Below are 23,349 nucleotides of genomic sequence, written 5' to 3' on the forward strand. Positions count from 1 at the left end.
CTATATATTTTTATATATGTATACTTTATATATTTACAAAGTACATATATAAACAATATACAGGGGCTGTGGATGTGGCTCAAGTGGTAGCGCGCTCGCCTTGCATGCGTGCGGCCCGGGGTTCAATCCTCAGCAGCACCACATACCAACAAAGATGTTGTGTCCGCCGAGAACTAAGAAAACATGAATAAATGTTAAAATTCTCTCTCTCTCTCTCTCTCTCTCTCTCTCTCTCTCTCTGTCTCCTGTCCTTTAAAAAAAAAACAATATACAAATAACACACTTAAGCTATAAATGTATAAACTATATATAATTTATAATATATATTATACATATTATATTTATATATATATATATATATGTGTATGTATATAAAGACTTTAATGATATTGGACATGAGATAATAAACATAGTGATCCTTGAGAGATGCGGAATAGGACTAAGGAGCTCTATGACTGTTTCTTGAGTGAGTTTCCTCTCTCAAGCACAGAGAGAGAAAACCAAGGCGGATCTGGAAAGAATAGTCTGAAATAACCAAATGGTATTCAGGATCTAAAGAGAAAAAGATGGATAGAGCCCACAGTAAGAATACTTAAAAAAGAACTGATGATAAACAAATTCAGTAAAGTAGCAGGATACAAAATAAACATACAAAAATCAATAACTTTTTGGAAAACCAATAAAGAATTCACTGCTTAAAAAATCACGAAAAGATTTCTACTCCTAATAGCTTCAAAAAACAAAATATTTAGATATAAATCTAATCAAACAAGTGACAGACTTCTAAAAGAAGAATTAGAACACTAAAAGAGCAATCAAGGAAGCTATTAGAAGATAAAAATAGGAAGAATAATTATTGTTAAAATGATCATATTACCAAAAGCAATCTACATATCCAATGTAATTCCTATAAAATACCAATGATATTCTTCATAGGGCTAGAAAAAATCCTTAAATTCACATAAAACAGAGAAAGACCCAGAATAACCAAAATTTTGAGCAAAAGTAGCAAACTGGGGGCGTCATTCATGCCTGACTTCATATTATACCACAAAGCCACAGTAACAAAAACAACATCATTCTAGCATAAAAACAAACATGTAGAACAGTGTTATAAAGGGGCAGACAAAAGTCATTTCTGGCTGGGACTATGGCTCAGTGGTAGCACACCTGCCTAGCATGTGTGAGGCACTGGGTTCAATTCTTAGCACCATACATAAATAAATAAAATAAAGGTCTATCAACAACTAAAAAAATCACTCAAAATGGAACAAATATCTAGGTATAAGACCAGAAAATATACAACAGTTGTAAGAAACCATAGGGGAAACCCTTCAACATAAAGGTTAAAAGACTTCCTAAATAATACTCCTATAGCTCAGGAAGAAAAAGGGTCAGTAAATGGATGTCATCAAACTAAAAATATTCTGCAAAGGAAAGGAAACAAAACTATGAAGAGACAACCTATAGAACTGGGAAAAATCTTTTAACAGTTACTTGCCTGACCTAGCATTAATATTCAGAATGCACAAAGAACTAGAAAAACTCAATGCCAAAAAGCAATTAATACATTCAATAAATAGGCAAAATGAACTAACCAGGCAATTCTCAAGAGAAGAAAAACAAATGGTCAAAAATTACATGAAAAATTTCAACATCTTTAGCCATCAGGGAAATGCAAATCAAAACTACACTGAGATTCCATCTCACTCCAGTCAGAATGGTAATCATCAAGAATACAAACAGTAAATGCTGCAAAAATAGAGATAAAATAGAACTTTTATACACTGTTGGAGGGAAGGTAAATTAGTACAACCACTATGAATATCAGAATGGGTATACCTCAAAAAACTAAATATCAATCTATCATATGACCCAGCTATGCCAGTATTTATATAAAAAATCGCACACTTTTAGCGATACCTGCATATCCACATCTATTGCAGCATGATTTACAATGGTGAAGCTATGGAATCAGCATAGGTGTCTGTCAGCATCTAAACTGATAAAGGAAATGTATATATACACAATAGAGTTTTATTAAGCCATAATGAGAAATGAAATCACCATTTTCAGAAAATTGTACAGAAGTAGAGAGAATAATGTGAAGCAAAATAAGAGACTTAGAAAAATAAGTGGCACATGTTTTCTTTCATTTATGGAAGCTAAAGAGAAAAAGAGAAAATGAAAAAAAGAGCAATCTCATGAAAGTAGAAGGGAGAACTTAGGGCAGAGGAAGGGAATCAGGGCAGGAAGGAGAGAAGATTAAAGGGAGGAATCAGGGAGTAAAATGGATTAAGTTATGTTGTATGCATTTATGGATATTCCACACTCAAACCCACTATTCTGCATCATTAATATGAATCAATAAAAAACAATTTGGCTTTTCTTAATTTTATAATTCAGTCTCTTCCCAAGTGCTAAGAAAATATGATATTCATATGATGTTTCTAGAACTTTTTCTTCTGGTTAACAGATGAATGACTAAATCAAAATTCACACCATTAAGTTTTATTCATCCATAAATAAGAATGTAATTATGTCATTTGCAGGAAAATAAATGGAACTGGAAACCATCATATTAAACCAAGTGAGCCAGTCATAGAAAGACAAGAAACATATGATTTCTCTTATATGTGGAAGCTAGAGGTATGTCATGAAAGTAGAAAGGAACTCAATAGGTTGGAGCAATGGAAAGGAAAAGAGTGGGGGAGGGCTTTTGAGAAGTAATGTTAATTGTTGTTACTGCATTACAAAGTATGCCACAGCAAAACTCACTGTTCAGAAAAATTAATATGCAACAATTAGTAAAGATAGATGCGCATAAAGAGATCCTGGAGTTCAATGAAGATTAGTTGAGTACTGATCATTTAATATGTGCAAAGAAAGGACCATGGAAAAACATCTCAAAATACTGCAGAATAATGCCAGGCTCTCACACCAGGCCAGAAATACAACATGTTCCCACCAACCAGACTGAAGATCTCCATAAAGCATTCCATAGAGCACTTGAGAAGATCTTGCCTCATTACTGGGAAATAATTATCCTTAGAATGAGCAGCGATTTGGACTTGGCCAATAAATCAAAAAGCAATACCAAAAGGATGGGTCTGTTTCAACTGCAACTGTATTTCAGAACAAAGTGGAAGAAATGTTATAGGAATTCATAAATATCCAGCACCCAAAAAGCTAAAATTTTCTATGTTGATCATAGTGAAGTTAATCAAGCTTACAAAGTAGAGAGGAAACTTGGTTTATAATGAGGAGAAAAATCAATCAATTTAAACCAACTGAGAACTAACACAGGTGTTAGAATTAGCAAGGAAGGACTTAAATAGATTTATTATAATTGTATTCCATATGTCCAAAAATTGAGGAAAGACGTGGGAAATATAAAAAAGACACCCAAATTATTTTCTAGAGATAAAACTGCAGTGTCAGAGATGAACAATATGCTACATAGCCTTTATAGCAGATTAAACATAGAAGAGATTAGACATGAAGACCTTCAGAGATCAAAATGTGGAAAATATAATTCAAGAGGTTTGAGGTACAGAGACTCTGAAAAAATGGGAAGGGCTTAAAAGGAAAAGTATTGAAGGGCTGGAGATATATTTTAGTTGGTAGGGTACTTGCCTTGCATGCACAATGCCCTGGGTTCTAATCCCCTGCACCAGGAAATAAAAAAAGAAAAAAGAAAAAGTATTGATAAAATAATGATTCCAAATTTGACAAAACTACAATTATTCAGATTCAAATATTAACAAATCATCAACAAAAACACAAAAAAATACAACATGAAACACACCAAAATAAAAAAGTTTCAAGCCTAAAAATAAAGATTAAAAAAAAACTTTAAAAAATCAATGAAAAAGAAGATGCAGAGCAAAAACAATAAGTACTGCAAGAGGTTCCTCTACCTTGCCCCATGAAAACTAGTCATGAGACACATCTTTAAAGTGCTTGAGAGATAACTGTCAACCTACAATACTCATTCAAAATATATTTCAAGATAAAAATGAAATAAAGGCATTTTCTCATATAGAAAGCCTGAAAGAATTATTCTCAGGTTTTCATTTAAAAATGTTGACTTCTTTCAAAAGAACTCAACTGAGAACAGATGGAAAGGTGGATCTATGCAAAAGAATGAAGAGCACTGAAGACACTAGCCCCCTGGGCGAATGCCTAAGAATTTTTCCTTATTTTTTTAAACCTCTTTAAAACATTTCTTCTTAGGTAACAATAATATGTAATTTGGAGCTTGTGACATAGAACTTCAAGGATGAATTGAAAATCCTATAATTGTTGTAGGTCACAAACAGTCTCTCTCAGTAAGAAGCCATCATCAATAAGAATACAGATTTAAATATGACTATCCAAGGAACTTAACTGACACTTAAGAACATTCCACTCAATAACAGTGGGATAGACATTCTCTGAAGTGTGCTTGGAACATTTTCTAAGATGGATGATATTCTGGACCATAAAATTTTTCAATAAATTTTAAATGATTTAATTTCTATAAAATATTTTCTAAAGCCTCTAGGTATATATTGAAGTGAGAAGTCAATACGAGAAAGATAAGTAAATATTTTCTAAGAATTTGAAAACCAAATAATACATTTCTGAAGAGATCTTATGGTAAAGAATAAACCAAAAGAAAATTAAAATGTATTTGGAAGTGATTGTAACTAAAACTACAAGAAGATCCAGTGAGCTGGGAGAGAGAGACAACTAAGCTGCCAAGTGTGGTCGTTACTAGTTAAAACACTAAGCCATAGATGAAAAAATTAAACCTTTAATCACATGCTGTGATAGTATTAACAAGAGTCTAAAACTGAAGGAAGTAAAGTTCCTCCTGTTCCATTTCTCCCCATGGAATAGCACACCAGTGGAGGGTCAGATCTACTAGCTCAGATGCAGGGTTGGTTGTGTTACTATTGAGGGCAGTAATAAGAATCCAGGTGAGGGTGCTGCCCGCACTGACAGTTCTTTAGGAGTGGCAGACACAGGGGACTTTACCATCCAGACTATTCATGTGGCTAGTCCTTAGCTCTATTCTCAGTTGCCTTTCCAAACTTGCTTCCTGCATACTTTATGGGTGTAGTTTTATGGTCTTTCTATCATGTCCATGAACATGTTCTTGTAGCAATCCCTGCTCTCTTCCCATAGGATCTTTGCCTCCCACAAGCTCATGGTGATGGCACCCACATTTCTACAGTTCACCTTCATGGAGGGCTTTGTCTCTCTGCCTCCCCGTGAAGGTGTGCATGAATTGTGCATGCTAACAAAACATTCTCTCCTGTTTCCAATTATTTTTTACAATTAAGCATACAAATGTCTGAACAAAATTTATTAAAAGACAGGTGATTAATAGGATTCAACTTTAAAACACCAAAATGGTAAGAACTTCTCAAAAATCTCCATTCTTACACCAAAAGAGTACAAAACTTGCTAATAAATGAGTAAAACTAGCAAAGAAATTCAGCTTAAAGAGCTTGAAATCAGAGGATGGTCCCTTATACTATCATCTATAATTAAAAATAAGAACCCATTATGGTCTAGTGAAAAAAGAACACTTCCAAATCCTTTGCTAGAATAAAAATCCATGTTGTATTCTTAAAGAAATTTTAGGAGGGAAGAATGCCTCAAACTTAGTTTGTTGTTCCTTCTTCTTTTATTTTCTTTTTCCTTTCTTTTCTTTTCTTTTTTAATTCAACATTCAGGATATATGGAGGTCTCCAATCTGCCGCTGCTATCTGTACCCCATGTTAAAGCTGACAGACACATAAAATATGTCAGCATAGCTAGACTGTATTAAATAGAGGAGAATGTAAATAGTCTTTGTTAGGGAAGTTATTGATTTTTCAAGATTATACTATGAAATAATGACAATGCTTAGTTTAGTTTTCTACTATATTTCTTGAGTAATAGTGTTCCATATGTATTCTTATATGTATATATACCCATATATGTACAGATATCATATATGTACAGATATACATATATTCACATATGTATATACATACATAAATATTTATTTATGTATTTTTTTTCAGATACTTAGGAACAACTTGAAGGCAGTGAGTTTACTTCTCTTTTTTTCCCAAGACATATAACATTATATGATTAGATTTCCAATGGCTTAATGTATGATTGTGGGGTGGGGTACTAGGGATTAAACTTGAGGATTCACACAAACTAGGCAAATCCTGTAACATTGAGCCACATCTCCATCCAACTGCTTAATATAGGAAATAAATTAAACATCTATTCTTATTTCAAACGTATTAGAGTCCAAATGGCATTTTCTTACCCCCAAATACTGATATATGCATGTACTTGAACAACACAGTACAATTAAATTGACGATGCCTCAAATACAAATTTTAAAATATTTTAGCAAAAAAAAATGCTACTAAGAAGAATCTGTCAAAATATCTCTTCCAATTTTGAACTCTCAAGTTCAAAAATAATTGAAGTTTCAATGCTTTTGTGTGGGTTATAAAAGGAGATACGATTTCAAACTTACAAATTGGGGAAAATTAGATATTCCAGAAGTGGAGCTTAATGTGGAGTTGAGTAAGCATTTACTAAAATAAAGTTTCTCATTTATTTAAAAATTTTTAATGTTGATTTATTAGAATTTTCATATGTTTCTGATAAAGTCAACATGAGAAAGTACCAGCAATTTTACCAGAAAATAATTTCTGTATTTTTTACATTATATTTTCACTAGCAGAACAGACAGAATTAAGTATGATTTTCAAGTGGTACTTCTAGATTGTAGCAAAATGCAAGTTGGAAGAGAAATCAAGTAAAACCTTTAAAATCATGATATTTTGACAACTAAAATTTACTTGAACTATCCTGTCTCACTTACTGGTTACTCCAACTTTTATTATATCATTGGTCTTTCCTAGTTTTAATCATAGATGACTTTTAATCTGTTCACCTCATAACTAGGTGTTTTCTTGAGATTTATGATAAAAGCTCTTGGTAAGTAAGACCTTTTACTTTAATTTTTATACATAAGACTTTAGACCAATATCTCTAATGAATATAGATGCAAAAATTCTCAATAAAATTCTGGTAAATCAAACACAAAAACATATCAAAAAGGTCGTGCACCATGATCAAGTGGGAATCATCCTAGGGATTCAAGGTTGGTTCAACATAAGAAAATCAATAAATGTAATTCATCACATTAATAGACTCAAAGATAAGAATCATATGATCATCTCAATAGAAGCAGAAAAAGCATTGGACAAAATACAGCACCCCTTCATGTTCAAAATACTTGAAAAGCTAAGGATAACAGGAACTTATCTCAACATCGTAAAGGCTATCTATGCTAAGCCCTAGGCCAAAATCATTCTAAATGGAGAAAAATTGAAGGCATTTCCCTCTAAAACTGGTACAAGACAGGGATGCCTTCTTTTACCAATTCTACATAACATAGTTCTTGAAAGACTGGCCAGAGCAATTAGACAGACAAAAGAAATTAAATGAATATGCATAGGAAAAGAGGAAGTTAAATTAACACTATTTGCTGATGATATAATTCTATACCTAGAAGACCCAAAAGTCTACACCAGAAAACTTCTAGAACTAGTAAGTGAATTCAATAAAGAAACAGGATATAAAATCAACACTCATAAATCAAAGGCATTCCTATATATCAGTTACAAATCCTCAGCAAGGGAAATGAGAAAAACTACCTCATTTACAATGACCTACAAAAAAATAATACCTGGGAATCAACTTAACAAAAGAGGTGGAAGATCTATACAATGAAAACTACAGAACCCTAAAGAAAGAAATCAAAGAAGACCTTAGAAGATGGAAATACCTACCTTACTCTTTGATAGGCAGAATTAATATTATCAAAATGACCATACTACCAAAAGCACTATACAGATTTAATGCAATTTCAATCAAAATCCCAATGACATTCTTCATAGAAATAGAAAAAAGCAATCATGAAATTTATCTGGAAAAATGAGACCCAGAATAGCTAAAGGAATCCATAGCAGGAAGAGTGAAGCAGGTGGCATCACTATACCAGACCTTAAACTATACTACAGAACAATAGTAACAAAAACAGTATGGTATTGTCACTGAAACAGACTGGTAAGTTAATGGTACAGAATAGAGGACACAGAGACTAACCTAAAAAATTACAATTATCTTATATTAGACAAAGGTGCCAAAAACATGCATTGGAGAAAAGATATCCTCTTCAACAAATGGTGCTGGGAAAACTGGAAATCAATATGCAACAAAATGAAATTAAATCTCTATCTCTCAACATGCACAAAACTCAACTCAAAGTGGATCAAGGATCTAGGAATTAAACCAGATGCTCTGCATCTAATAGAAGAAAAAGTAAGCTCTAATCTTCACCATGTGGAATTAGGAACCAACTTCCTTAATAAGACTCTTATAATGCAAGAATTAAAACCAAAAATCAATAAATGGGATGGACTCAACCTAAAAAGTTTCTTCTCAGAAAAAAAAATCTGTGAGGTGAATAGAGAGCCTATATCTTGGGAGCAAATTCTTACCCCTCACAGATCAGATAGAGCACTAATCTCTAGGGTATATAAACAACTCAAAAAGCTATACACCAAAAATAAATAAATAAATAAATAAATAAATAGTAACCCAATCAATAAAAGGGTCAAGGACATGAACAGACACTTCTCAGAAGAGGATATACAATCAATGAACAAATATATGAAAAAAAAATGTTCGTCATCTCTGACAATTAGAGAAATGCAAGTCAAATCTATTCTAAGATATTATCTCACTCCAGTCAGAATGACGGCTATTATGAAAACAAACAACAATAAGTTTTGGTGAGGATGTGGGTAAAAAGACACACTCATACATTGCTTGTGGGACTGCAAATTGGTGCAGCCAATATGGAAAGCAGTATGGAGAGTCCTTGGAAAACTGGGAATGTAACATCCATTTGACCCCGCTATCCCACTCCTCAGTCTATACACAAAGGACTTTAAAAAATCATACTACAGGGACACAGCCACACCAATGTTTATAGCAGCATAACTCACAATAGCTAAACTGTGAAACCAGCCTAGATGTTCCTCAGTAGATTAATGGATTAAAAAATGTGGCATATATTCATTATGGAATATTTCTCAGCAATAAAAGAGAATAAAATCATTGCATTTGAAGATAAATGAACAGTGTTGGAGAAGATAATGCTAAGTGAAGTTAGCCAATCCTTAAAAAAAAAAAACAAATGCTGAACGTTTTCTATGATATAAGAAGGCTTACCTATAATAGGGTAGGTTGGGGGAGCATTGGAGGAATAGAGTAACTCTATATAGGGCAGAGGGGTGGAGGGGAAGGGGACAGGGAGTTAGCAATGATGGTGGAATGTGGTAGACATCATTTTCCAAAGTACAGGTATGAAGACATGAATTGGTGTGAACATACTTTATATACAGAGATATGAAAAATTGTGCTCTATATGTGTAATAAGAATTGTAATTCATTCCACTGTCATGTATTTAAAAAATAAAATAACCAATTAAATATTTTAAAAAATAATAAATTAAAAACCACATGTCCAGTCTGGTTTGTGATATATTTTTGTAAGGCTTCAGACTAAGATTAGTCTCTACATATTTTAAAGGGTATTTAAAAAAAAAATAGAAGAAGAAAATGCAAGAGGAGAAGGAGGTAATATTCATACAACAGATCTTCTGTGTGGGAGTGGCATGAAAATCATCAAACTGACCCTCTGACCCTAAATAGAAAAGAATATCTTTATTTTGTTTTTATCTGCATACATGTTACTTTTGAATACCTAAAAAATTGTTTGTTTAAATATCAAGGTAAAAATATATATTTTTTATTCTTCCAATGTTTTATTCATTTTTCTATTTATGTAAAATCTACATAATAAAACCTACCAATTTAATTGTCTTTAAGTGTATATTTCGGCAACATTAATTTATATTTATCATGTTGAAACTATCACCACTATTTCAGAACTTTTTCATCATCTCAGACAGAAACTCTGTATCCATCAAACAATGGCTTTCTGTCTTTGCCCCTGGTATTATTTTACACCAATACACATGGTCATGTAACTATCACTAAAATCAAGATACACAGAGTAGTTCTCTTTCCTCCAGAAGTTTTTTTTAATATACCTTTATTTTATTTATTTGTTTTTATGTGGTGCCAGGGATTGAACCCAGTGCTTCACACACGCTAGGCAAGCACTCTACCACTGAGCCACAACTCCCGCCCCTCCAGAAGTTTTCTTTGGCTACTTTGTAGCACCTCTACTCCCCACTGGCCACCAATGTGACTTTTTTTTTAGTTTTGTTGATTATATTCTAGATAGGGAAGAGGGGTGGGAGGGAAATAGAGGGGGCAGGGGATTAGCAAGGATCCTGGAATGTGCTGGACATCATTATCCAAAATACATGTATGAAGACTTTAATTGGGTGTCAACATACTTTATATACAAACACAGATATGAAATACTGTGGAGTATATGTGTAGTAAGAATTGTTATTCATTCTGCTGTCATGTATTTTAAAAAATGATATTTTTAAAGAAAAAAAAAAGGCATTTCTGGAATCTTCATTCTTACAGGAAGATGTGAAATTTCTACCTGTTCTTACTTGGCCTGATCCAATAACCACTTTTTATATCACAGTAATGTGGGTTCGAAATCTGTGTTTTGGCATATGTGAGAGTGTTTTCCTTTACCTTCTTTCTTCATATGTATATCCCTGAATACACGACCACAGTTTGACACATGTACATTACTTTCATCACTTTAAAGATGCTGTCTTACATTGTTTCTGATGTCAGTCTCATTTGGTTTCCTCTGCATAGGTAATTTTTCTCTCCTTCATCTGTATTTTTGCCCATCTTTTTAAACTCAGATATTCCGTTTTTAATTTGTATATTTTCTGTTTAACCCTTAACCTTTAATTTCATTTTTCGCTGAGATATTCTGTTTATTATTGCACAAATAATGTTTTTTACCTCCTTGGTTAGTCAGTCAGTGTTAAAATAGTTGCTTTAATGTCCCTATGCCAATTTCAACTTTTGGGATATCTCAAGTGCAGACGACATATTATTTATTTAATTATATTTTCCAACAAGCTTATAATAAATAAGAAAATTTCTCTGGAATAAAAAAGGAAGGGAATGATGTTCTGTTTATCATACAGAATGGGTAAGAGAAATAAAAAATAAACCTTAATTAAATTTATACTATTTTACCATATGTGATGACCATTCAGTATGATTCAAATCAAGTCCTCAATCTCAATAAGCCTGTATGAAATAAATGAATTATTTCTTGCTTGTCTTTTGATCATCTCTATTTATTCTGCCCTTTCCAGTACTCAAATATTTCATATACCCATTTTTTGTACACTTTTAGTGTATACCCTTAAATTTATAAATTTCTTGCTATATTATCCACTTTATTTCATTACTTCACACACTTAAGTACCAGAACTTCCCCTTGGACATTTTTCTTTGCTGCACTAATGTTACTGTCTCAGTTATTTTTTTAATATTTTAATTTTGCAGTAAGAATTACACAAATATGTGTTAGAATGTTATTATATTGTTTGTAATAACTATGATGTTACCTCTCAGTCCTTGTAATTCCTTTAGTAATAAGAGCATTTTTGTTATTCATGGTGGGCCCTGATGGTTTATGCCAAAATGGTCCTGGTGAGCCCTTGTGTAGTTAGTGCTAACTGGATGAGTCAAATCTGTGACTCTCATGGCAGCAATGCCAACAATATAATTAGAAGGTCTGCAATTTGGGCTAGGTAATAACACCATGGTCTGTGGGTATTATGGAAAACTGGAATAAGAATGGAATCAACAGCACTATAAATCAAGTGGACACAATTGAGGCCTATTGACTACTTAATCCAATCACAATTTATTTGTATATTCATCAAGGTAGGCTTTATTCTGGGGCATAATACATACCTTAATAAACTAAAAAATATGTAACATCTTCTCTCATACCACAGTGAAAATTAAACTAGAAATCAGAAGGATAGATATAAAATTTGCCAAACATCTAGATATTAAACAACTCACTCAAAAAAAAAAAAACCCAAAGCTTAAATACAAAAATCTCAAGGGACAAAAAATTTGAACTAAATAAAAATGAAAAGAGAACCTATCAAAATGTGTGGAACATTAATTATCCTATGCCCCTCTCTTTCCCTCCAACACCTGGACATGAGGTAATTAATGATGGTGGAATGTGATGATCATTATTATCCAAAGACAAGAATTGGTGTGAATGTACTATGTGTACAACAAGAGATATGAAAAATTGTGATTTATACATGTAATAAGAATTGTAATGCATTCTGCTGTCATATATAAATTTAAAAAAGAAAAAAAAATCCAAACTTCCTGAAAAAAAAAATGTGTGGAACACATCAAAAGCAGTACTAAGAGGATAATTTATACCATTGACTATATAAAACACATTTAAAATTAATAATAAAGTTTCTATCTTAGGAAGCTAGAAAAATATTAAAATTATTCTAAAATAAACAGAACAAATTAATAAAAATTAAGAGTGAAAATAAATAAAATTGAAAAGAAGTAATCAATAAGAATCAACAAAATTTTAAAAAAACTTCTTTCCTTGAATTGTTCAATAATATCAGGAAGCCTCTATACATACTATCTGAGGAAAAAAAGAGAAAAGATTTAAATATACTAATATCAGAACTGGGAGGGTGTGAAGAAATGGATGACCTGAATAGTTTTATGTCCATAGAATAAATTGAATAAATAATTAACAGCCTAATGAAATAGAAAGCACTAGGTTCAGATGGGTTCATTGGTGAATTATATCAAATATGTATGGAAGAAATTATATTATTTTCTATGATCTTTTCAAAAAATAGAAGCAAAGGATATATTCTAGTACATTTTATGTCCACCATAATCCCAATACTAAAATCAATAAAGCTACAAATCAACAACATGCCTTATGAGCATAAATTTTTAAAAAATCAGCAAAATATTAATAAATAATCCAACAATTTATTTAAAAAATACATATTAAAACCAATTTAGATTTATCCTGGGTAAGGAATATAAAGGTTTAATATTCAATTAATTAATATATCCCATCATATCTATAAGATGAACATGAAAAGATCACATGATTATATCAATTGATACTGAAAATAATTTGAGAAAATCCATTAACCTTTCATGATTAAAAAAATTCAGCAATCTATCAGTGACGGGGGAACTTCCTTAATCTGATAAATAATATCTCCAAAAAAGCTTACAGCCAATAGAATACTTAAGCTGAAAAATTTTCAGCCTTTACTATAAACTCAAAAGCAAGGAATGAGAAAGTTCCCTCTTACTGCTCCTCAACATCTTTTTAGGAGTCCTAGCTAACACAATATGTCAAGGATTTAATAAAAAGTATATTGATTGAAAAGAAAAAAGAGAGGGAGGGACCAAGGGAGGGAGAGGAAGAAAATTATTATTCTTTGCAGAAGACAAAACTATGTAAAAAAAAAAAACACTAAGAAGACTTTGGTGTCTTGTTAAGTGAAAAAAGTCAGACTCAGAAGAGTCATACATACTTTCTCTCATAAGTGAAACTAGAAAGAAAGAAAGAAAAAGTGGAGGAGGATGTTATAAAAATCAAAGGGAGACCAGTAAAGAAGTGGAAGATGGTCTGCGGAAGGAGAAGAAAAGAAGGGAAAAAGGATGTAGTGGGAGATGAAATTGACCAAATTATATTATGTGCAAGTATAAATATATTACAGAATCCTACTATTATATATAATTATTATATACAATAAATTTTAATCATATTAAAAATAAATAAGCAGATTCTAAGAATAAAATATTGATTATAGCAAAATTGAAATATAGAAAGTTAATATGCAAAATTCAATCGGTTTCCTACGTATCAGCAATGCAAAAGTGAAATTTGAAAATGAAGATCAAACTACCACTTCTTCACTAACCTAAAAGTCAAATATTTAAGTTTAATCTAACAATATATGTTTCTCAATTATCTGAGCAAAACTATAACTCTGATGAAAATAAATAATCAAAGAGCCCAGGAAACACTTATCGGGAAACTTACTGTGAAGGTGTCAATTCTTCTCAACATGTAAAAATGCAATGTAATCCCAATAAAAAACCTGGCAAGTTACAATAGTCTCCCCTTATCCTTGAATCCAAGTCCTATATATACTGATTTTTTTCCTAAACATACTTACCTATGATGGCATTTAATTACTAAATTAAGCACAATAAAAATCTGGTAGCAATAACTTATGATAAAATTATAATATTACTACAATATAATAAAAGTTATATTAGTGTGATAACTATCTCTCTCCCATTCCCTCTCGCTATTAAAGTATCTCTGTACTTTCACTTAAAGGATGTACGTTAACTCTTTGGTAACTCCAAATTGCCAAAATCACTATTCTTATACTTTGGAGCCATTAATCTGTAAAATAAAGGCTGCTTGAACACAAACACTGCAATATCTCTATAATTAATCTGCTATGAAGTTGGCAACTAAACTGATGGAGAGACAGCCTATACAATGTGGATACATCAGACAAATGGGTAATTCCTGTCCCAGGTGGGATGCAGCCTGATTTTGAGAAATTTCATGATTACTCATAACGCAATTTAAGATTTATGAATAGTTGATTTTTGAATTTTTCACTTAATATTTTTGGACTGTGTTTCATTGTTGATAGCTTAAGCCATGAAAAGTAAAAATCACAGAAAAGGGGAACAATTGTATTGTATAGATATCAACAACCAATCTTAAATTACCATGGAGGGCAAAAGACCCAGCATAGATAAAACAATTTTGATGGAAAACAAGATCAGATAATTGACACTGCATAACTTCAAAAATTGGTAAGAAGCCACAGTAATCATGATAGCATGATATTGGAGAAACAGTAAACAAATAGGATGATGGAGCAGAATAAAGAGCCCAAACAGATTCCCATAAACATGGTCAATCGTTCTTTGACTTACAAACAGAGGTCATACAATCTGACAAAGATAGACTGATGGGCATGCAAAATAGTACATTCCCTTATACAGGCAATTTTGGTGGTTTATTACAAAATTAAACATAATCTTCAATTATTTTCAGCAATCATACTTCTTAGTGTTTACCAAAGAAGTTAGAAAATTGTGCACACACAAAAACATGTACATGAATATTTAAAACAGACTTATATATAATTTCCCAAACTGGGAAGTAAACCAGGATGTCCTTCAGTAGGTAAATGAATTGTAAGAAGAAGATGAAGAATAAAAAGAAGGAGGAGATGAAGAAAATTAAATTTCATACATATGATGAAACATTACTTAATGCAAAAATCTATCAAGATATATAAAAACATTTTGAAAACTCTTAAATACATATTTGTAAGTCAAAATAGCTAATCTGAAAAGACTACAATGTTGTACTGTTGCAACTAAAAAACATTCTGAAAATTTAAAATCATGCAGACAATGAAAATATCAGTGGTTGTATGTTACAACAAAGAATGAATAAGTGGATGATAGAAAGTTTTATATATGTGAAACTTCTCTGTATGATACTATGATGATGGATACATCTCCTTATGCATTTTTCAAAACCCATACAATGTATAATACCAAGAATGAATCCTAAAAATAAGTATAGACTTTGGGTGATAACATTAGCTCAATATAGATTCATCAGTCATAAAAAATGAAGCACTATGGTGCAGGATTTTGATAATGAGGAAGGTTGTATGTAGGTGAGAATATCTGGCAAATGGGAAATTTCTGTAATTTTTGCTCAATTTTGATGTGAATGAAAAATGCTTAAAATTAAAATCTATTTTACAAATGTAATATTAAGTGCATAATTTTCCTTTGTTATGTTAGGTCTCTTGGCAAATTATTAAATTTGAGTGGAAAGCGGGAACCCCAAATTTGTAGCCATATGAAAATGTAGGCATGACCAAAATAATTTAGCAGTTGTCTGAAAGGAAGTCAAACTTTTGAAAATCTATACCTTGGGCTAATGAAGTTTGTTTTATTTCTTGGTAGCTGGTTTCAGAGGCAACTGCAGGTTAACACAAGGTAAAGAAAAAGGCAACAAAACTGAGCATAAACCTCAAATAACTTCCTGAAAACTGTCATTATTTCATTGTTTTTCCTGAGATTTTATCTCTAATGCTGATCTTCTATTTCAGAGAATCACTAGGATTTTCTCAAAGTAAAATGATGGAAATTTAATTTCCCCAATTTTTAAGACTACCAATGAGTAACTTTCTTCATTTTCAAATAAATAAAAAGTAAGCAGTAGATTATGGATAAATTTTTGAATGTTTTTCAAAAATAAAGTGATATCTTCTACAGGGACCCCTCTGAAGATCAAATCAATTCTCTGTGCTACTATTCCTTTATAATAAGCCTAAGATTCCCACTGTTTAATTCTTTTGTGGTAGTAAAGAGTGTCCACTTTATCTTTTGGAGTATTTCTGTAATTTTTTCCTATTTGATCTATTTGTAGAGTACTTCAGTAGCATCCTCAATCAAAAAGAAAAATATAATCCAAATATATTATGTGATAGTATCATATTATTATTTGTACATGTAAATATTACCTAAGCTAATTTTATAATTAAAGAATCATTGACAGTGGTAAGATTAAAACAAGTCAGCACATGAAATAAAACTATAAATAGGTAAAATTCAACTTTACAAATTTAATTTGCCATGAGAGTTGATTTTTTAACCATAAAGCCACATCCTCAGCCCTTTTTGTATTTTATTTATTTATTTTAATTTTTTATTTGTTTTAATCAGTTTGTCTTTTATTTAGAGACAGGATTTCACTGAATTGCTTAGGGCCCTGCTAAATTCCTGAGGATAGCTTTGAACCCTCAATTCTTCTGCGTTAGCCTACCAAGCCACTAGAATTACAGGTGTTGAAAATTAATTGTATGACCAAACAATTTAGCTTCTGTTTTAGTCAACTTTTTTATTGCTGTGACCTAAACATATGACAAGAATAATTTTAAAGGAGGAAAATTATATTTGTTGCTCATGGTTTCAGAAGTCTCAGTCCATAGATGTCCAGCTCCATTGATCTGGTCCCCAAATGAGGGAGAACACCATGATGGTAGAGTGTGGCAGAGGGAAGCAGCTCAGGATATGGCTAACAGGAAGCAGAGAGTGCTTTGCTCACCAGGTACAAATATGAACCTAGAAAGGCACACCAGCAATGACCCATCTCCTTCAGCCACAACCTATCTGGCTACAGTTATCTCCCAGTTTATCTGCTCGAGAGGATTAATGCTCTCATTACCCAATCATTTCACCTCTGATCTTTATTGCATTACCTCACACCTGAACTTTGGGGAGACACCTCACATCTAAGTCTTAACACCTTCCATAGTATATAGGTATAATTTACCTATCATTTTACTTTCAATTTTTCTTCATTAATTCAAGTATATTACATTAATATAATTAGACCTCATTATAGACTAAAAGATGATAGTATATTTGATATACTATAATCATAAGATAATATATCACACTGTAACTCTATGAAACAAACAAAAACAAAAAAAACAAAACCAATAGATTGCATTTAAATAGCATTCAAAAAACTTCATAGTGCTACCTTGTTTCTGAGCAGAACTCAGTTGCTGAATGAAATATATCTTTATCACTACAATTATGTAGTCAATTAGAACTTTTTAATAATTTTTTCCTACTTAATACAAATCAACAAAAATAGTAAACATGGATATGCTATAAATTTCAAGAAACACCACAGGAATGATATGCTTTCTCATCACGGTGTCCATTGGGAAGACAATAAAATCTTAGTCTTCTAATCTCCAATTTCTATGAATTAGGCTTCCATAGTATATTCCCCTCTCTATCCTCCTCCCTGCAAAGGGAAGGGCCTCATTTGCAAAGTCTCTGTCTAACTTGTAATAGATGATGGCACTACAATGAGCAGGTGAAATAACTAGATTTTAAAAGCTTATAGCATATTAGGATAAAATATAAATTATACTGCATATTTCCTGCATATTTTACATATAATGGAATAACATATCTATGTATGTTGTTTTAGTCAGCTTTTGCATCACTGCTACATCTTCTAGACTCATCCTACCTAAGTGCCTACAGTTATCACCCAGCTAATCCATATCAGTGGATCAATTCACTGATTTGGTTACACCTCCAATTATCTAATCATCTCATTATGTAAGCTCTCAAAATTCTTGAACTGTCTCACACATGAACTTTTGAGTGACACTTCATATCTAAACCATAACATATGTCTGATATATTTTTCCAACTATGGTTTACAAAATAAAAATGAAAGAAAAAATTGATGCATGAAAGGAAAAAAAGTAGATTTCCTTTAATTCATACATCACTTTTTTTTTATTTCTTAGCCTAATGAATTAATATAGATATTGCTTTATGTTATAAATAATAATAAAATGAATAGAAAATGAAGTCAAAACCAAATATTTTTCATATATAATATATATTCATAAATTATATATATGTTTAAAGCTCTGATTTATAAATAAAACGAGCTAACAAGTAATTTTTGAAAATTCTACTTTAAGCCATAGTTTGTTTTTTCATTTCTTATTTAAAGTAATAAATGAATAGCTTCCAACTCTTTTGAAAGGCCACATAAACTCTTTTGAAAGGCCACAAAGTCCTTTCAGCTACTTAGAGTATTCAATAAATAACAAAATCATAGCTTTATCAAATTACATGGTCTGAAAAATGTACATATGAACTCTAGGTCATGAGAACATCCATTTGAGAGCAAGTTTTCAGTTTTTGAAACAGGCTGAACCAAATGTCTCCTTGAAGTAAAATGCACACTGCCTGAGCTCTGCTCCATTTCTCACATATCATGACTTTGTCCCTGTCTATACAGAATGACAAAGTTTTTGAAGAACTAAAATTGGAACTTTGAGGATGCCAGCTAATTCAGAATCTAGCAGGTGATCATCCCTTTCATGTCTGGTTTTCTCTTTGTCTTTTAGTTAAAAATGCCTCAGCTAAGTGAGGCCTTCTCATTCAATCACACATAATTGTACTGGAGAAAATCTAACTCTTTTAAAAGGAATTACTTACTTCTTTATTGTTGTCTCCCTTCTCATATATAGAAGTGTCTAAAATACTATATTTTTCTTAAGTTGACTTTAAATTTAAATGCAATGTGAGGAAAGATAATTATATATTATAAAAGACTTTAAAGGTATTTTAAAGCTTACTACAATTTGCAACTAATCAGCTCTTCTTATTAAATATTCAGAAGTTCTACTCTGCATGGGCTGGCACAGAAACCTCAATTTAAAAATACTTTTGAATCCTAGGACTGCTGTTAAACCCTTCAGGGAAATTCTAAGTTCCCTCCTTAGAGAAAACCACAATCAGCCAACTATTAAGTAGGAACAAAAGTATTAGTATGAAAAAATAAATAGCATGATGTCTGCATATCTCTTAGCAATTAGATATTTAAGAGGAAAAAAGTATGAAAAGAGTCATAACTAATGTAGTAAACTATTCTTTAATAAAATCTTTGAAATATCATGAAAATAATATCGGGGAAAGTCAAGAACTAAAGATTCACCATGTTGTATTTTATATTTAAGGGAAATAAATATATTCTTAGTTTCTAAATTATACATTCTATTTATTGATTTAGGGTAAAACCTCCTATAAGGTGATTCTACATAATATATGAAAGGATTTTAGGATTATCTGAGTTGAATTTAATTTGATTAAAATATAAAAAGATTTACTTATGAAATAAAAATTTACATATAAAATTTTTAGATCTGTACATAGGATATAATTATTTCAATAGATTTCTGAAATGTATTAAACTAACCTAAAATTAGCATGACCTATAGACACAATATAAAATTTTATGTTTTCAATATACCTGTCATCCTGTTCACTTTCAATTTTCAGGTCTCTTCCCTCAGTACATGTGTGTATATGTTCATAGAGTGTAGTATGTTTACTTTAACTTATTTTACAAAATAGAATAATCTGTATGTATTCTATTTTTTGCCTAATTATAAATTCATCATTTCCCCCTTCCAATTCTTTAAACACCATCATTTTAATAATTGTATTATCTCTTTCAAATTCTGGGTTCCCAATTTATGTTATTCCAAAACAGAAACCATTATGTTTCCCATTATAGGCAGTTAGTTCAGAAAATCAGTTTCTCAATATTTCTAAATATTGTATTACTCAAACAGAGTTATTGGATTTTATGAAGTCTCTTGACTCATATCTCCATGTGAATATTCGCACAGTTTGCAAACTTTTAATTTTCACTAGCTTTATTGACAAAAACTCAGCAAACAATAGCAAACATGGCATATGATCACTTGCAGATGCATTTGACAATTTTGTAGATGACAAAAGTTTTGCATTTATTTTTAAATTAATGACTGTTAAAACACATTTTATTTGTCTCTAATATGTTCTGGAACATTTGAAAAATGTTACTTCTAAAATGCCCATTGTGCTATATGTTATTCATTTTAGTACAGAGATAAGTAAAATCAACTATATTGTAATGTAATTGAAATTTGTAGTAGCATTGTTTGTATTCCAATAATAATAAAAAATTAAACTAGGAATGAAATAATTCCTGAATATACCACCAGAAAATATTAAGGGTTTTCTCAATGAAGACATAGTGGTTTAGAGTTTAGAAAACTTGAACTTCAATTTTTGTGTCACATCTCTATTTTTACATGCTGCATTTGAGTTGCTGAACTATAGAGACATTTATTAAACTCAGTGAAATCCATAAACTTGTATTTATTCTGATTTCACAATATACAGCATAAACTTAGGATTTCATGAACAGAAAACATTCATGTTAGGAGTTACAGTAACCAGAGTTGTAAGGGACTTGAAGATAAAAACTAGTCAAAAATGCTAAAAGACATTAAGGAAGACGTAAGTAAATACAAATCCATACCATGTTCATTGAATGGAAGACTTCCTATTAGGAAGATGTCAATACTGTATTGCAAGACTCCTTGAGCTACAGATTCAATAAAATTTCTATCAAAATGATATGTTAGAGAAACAAAAATGCCAAGTTTAAAATTTGTATGGAATTTCAAAGAACCCTGAATAACCAAAATAATGTGGAAAAAGAATTTCAAATAGGATTGTTTATACTTGTAATACAGAAACTTCCTATGAAGCTATAGTAATTAAAGCTGTGTGGCTATAGGCATAATGAGATGGAAAACGCCAAATAAATTGAAACAGAGAACTGAAATTATACCATTGAATGTATCAAATAATATGCAAAAATTGTACCAAACTATTAAATGGATAGAGCATAGTCTTTTCAACAAATGGAGATGAAAAACTGGATACTCACATGCAGAATGAGTTGGAACTTTACCTAATAGGATCTATGCAAATAATTTAAATTGGGTCAAAATCCTGAACTCAAAGCTACAAACAAAACATCTCTTATAAAGAAACAGGTGAAAAGTTCTTGACTTGTATTTGATGATTTCTAGGACAGCACCTAAAGAAGAAAATAGAGAAATTTCACTTCATCAGAATTAGAACATTTTATCCTTCAAGGATACCATCAATAAAGTGAAAAGGCAACCCACAGAATGGGAAAAGATGTTTATAACTTGCATATCTGATTAGGGATCAATATACAGAATATACAAAAAATCTCTAAAACTCAAAATCAAAACCAAAATAAACAAGCCACCCAATTAAAATACAATCAGAAAATGAAATAACCATTTATTCAAAGAAGATATACCAATTGTCTATGAAAAGTATCAGTAAGCCTTAGAGAAATGTAAATGGAAACAGGGAGATTTCACTTTATACCAACAGTAAGGTGGTTTCTCAAAAACATAAATATATAACTTTCGTATGATACATAAATTCCACTTCTTGGTGTGTACCCATAAAAACTGAAAGGAGGGACATGAAAAAATATCTGTATGTTCATGTTTATAGCAGCATTAATCACAATTGACAATTGAAACCAACCCAAGTATCCCTCCATGAATGAAAGGATAAGCAAAATGCATTATACACATAGAAAAATTTTATTAAAACTTGAACCTTGAATATTTTCATATATATATATATATATATATATATATATATATATATGTGTGTGTGTATCAATATTCGTGATATATACATATATATTAAAGAGTAAGACTTTATCATCCTTTCAATGTGCTAATTTAAATGTATGAGTTACAGAAGGGCAAACATTATATGATTCCGCATACAAAAGAAACCTTATATAAGATTCTGCTTATATAGATAGTATAGCCAAATTGTAAAGGAGAGAAAATGAAATGTTGGAGCTAAGGGGAGGAAATGGGGACTCATGATTTAATGGGTACATTTCAATTTTGTAAGATGAAAAACTCCAGATGATATCAATGGTTGTACAACCATATGGATTTAATTCATGGAGGTGAATTGTATACTTACAATGGTAAAGGTTAAATTCTATGTTATATATTTATAGAAATTTATTTTTAAAAAATTCAAACAACAAATATCAAATACTGCAAAGATAAGCATTTATAATGGCACAGAGTTCAAAGCTGGTGGAATATAGATGGGTCAATGTTTTGAAGCCTCTCAAGTCCTTAGGTAATTAAAATAGAATTAAGCTTCCGAGAGGTGGTTTCATTTCAAATAGTCTCTCTATTGGCTTTTTAGAAAACCCAGTAACTGCTGAATGTCTGAGTCATCAGGAGAATTGCCCATATTTACAACTTTGAAGATTTCTTATAAGATTTCACATGAAGGATTTATTTACCAAGAGCCAACACTGTGAATAATTTGCTTTCTAGTAAAAGTCTGTTGTGTTCTTTGTGCTTTAAAAATAAACCAGCAAATTGAAGACATTCATAGATTACTAAATTCAACATTGGCTATTCAAATTGTTATCCTGATATTGTGTTACTTTCCTAAAAAATGCAATTATAGAAGTTACCTGTAAATCATTTTTGTTTTTAAATCTAGACAGGTGAAATGATTATAAAAACTAAATATGTTACATAAATAAAAAATTGGTTTGGAATTCATGTATAGATTTTCCTCACTTAAGATCATAAATCCCTTAAGAAAAGCTATGTAGATGTTTTCTTTTTCCTTCATGAAAAAGAAGTTTTTACCTTCCTTTTTGTTGTAAAAGCAGTTGCTATGCAGAGTAGTGTTGGTTTCATAACTGCAAGT

The sequence above is a fragment of the Urocitellus parryii genome, unplaced genomic scaffold (assembly GCF_045843805.1).
Source record: "Urocitellus parryii isolate mUroPar1 unplaced genomic scaffold, mUroPar1.hap1 Scaffold_48, whole genome shotgun sequence".
In the NCBI taxonomy this organism is placed as follows: domain Eukaryota; kingdom Metazoa; phylum Chordata; class Mammalia; order Rodentia; family Sciuridae; genus Urocitellus; species Urocitellus parryii.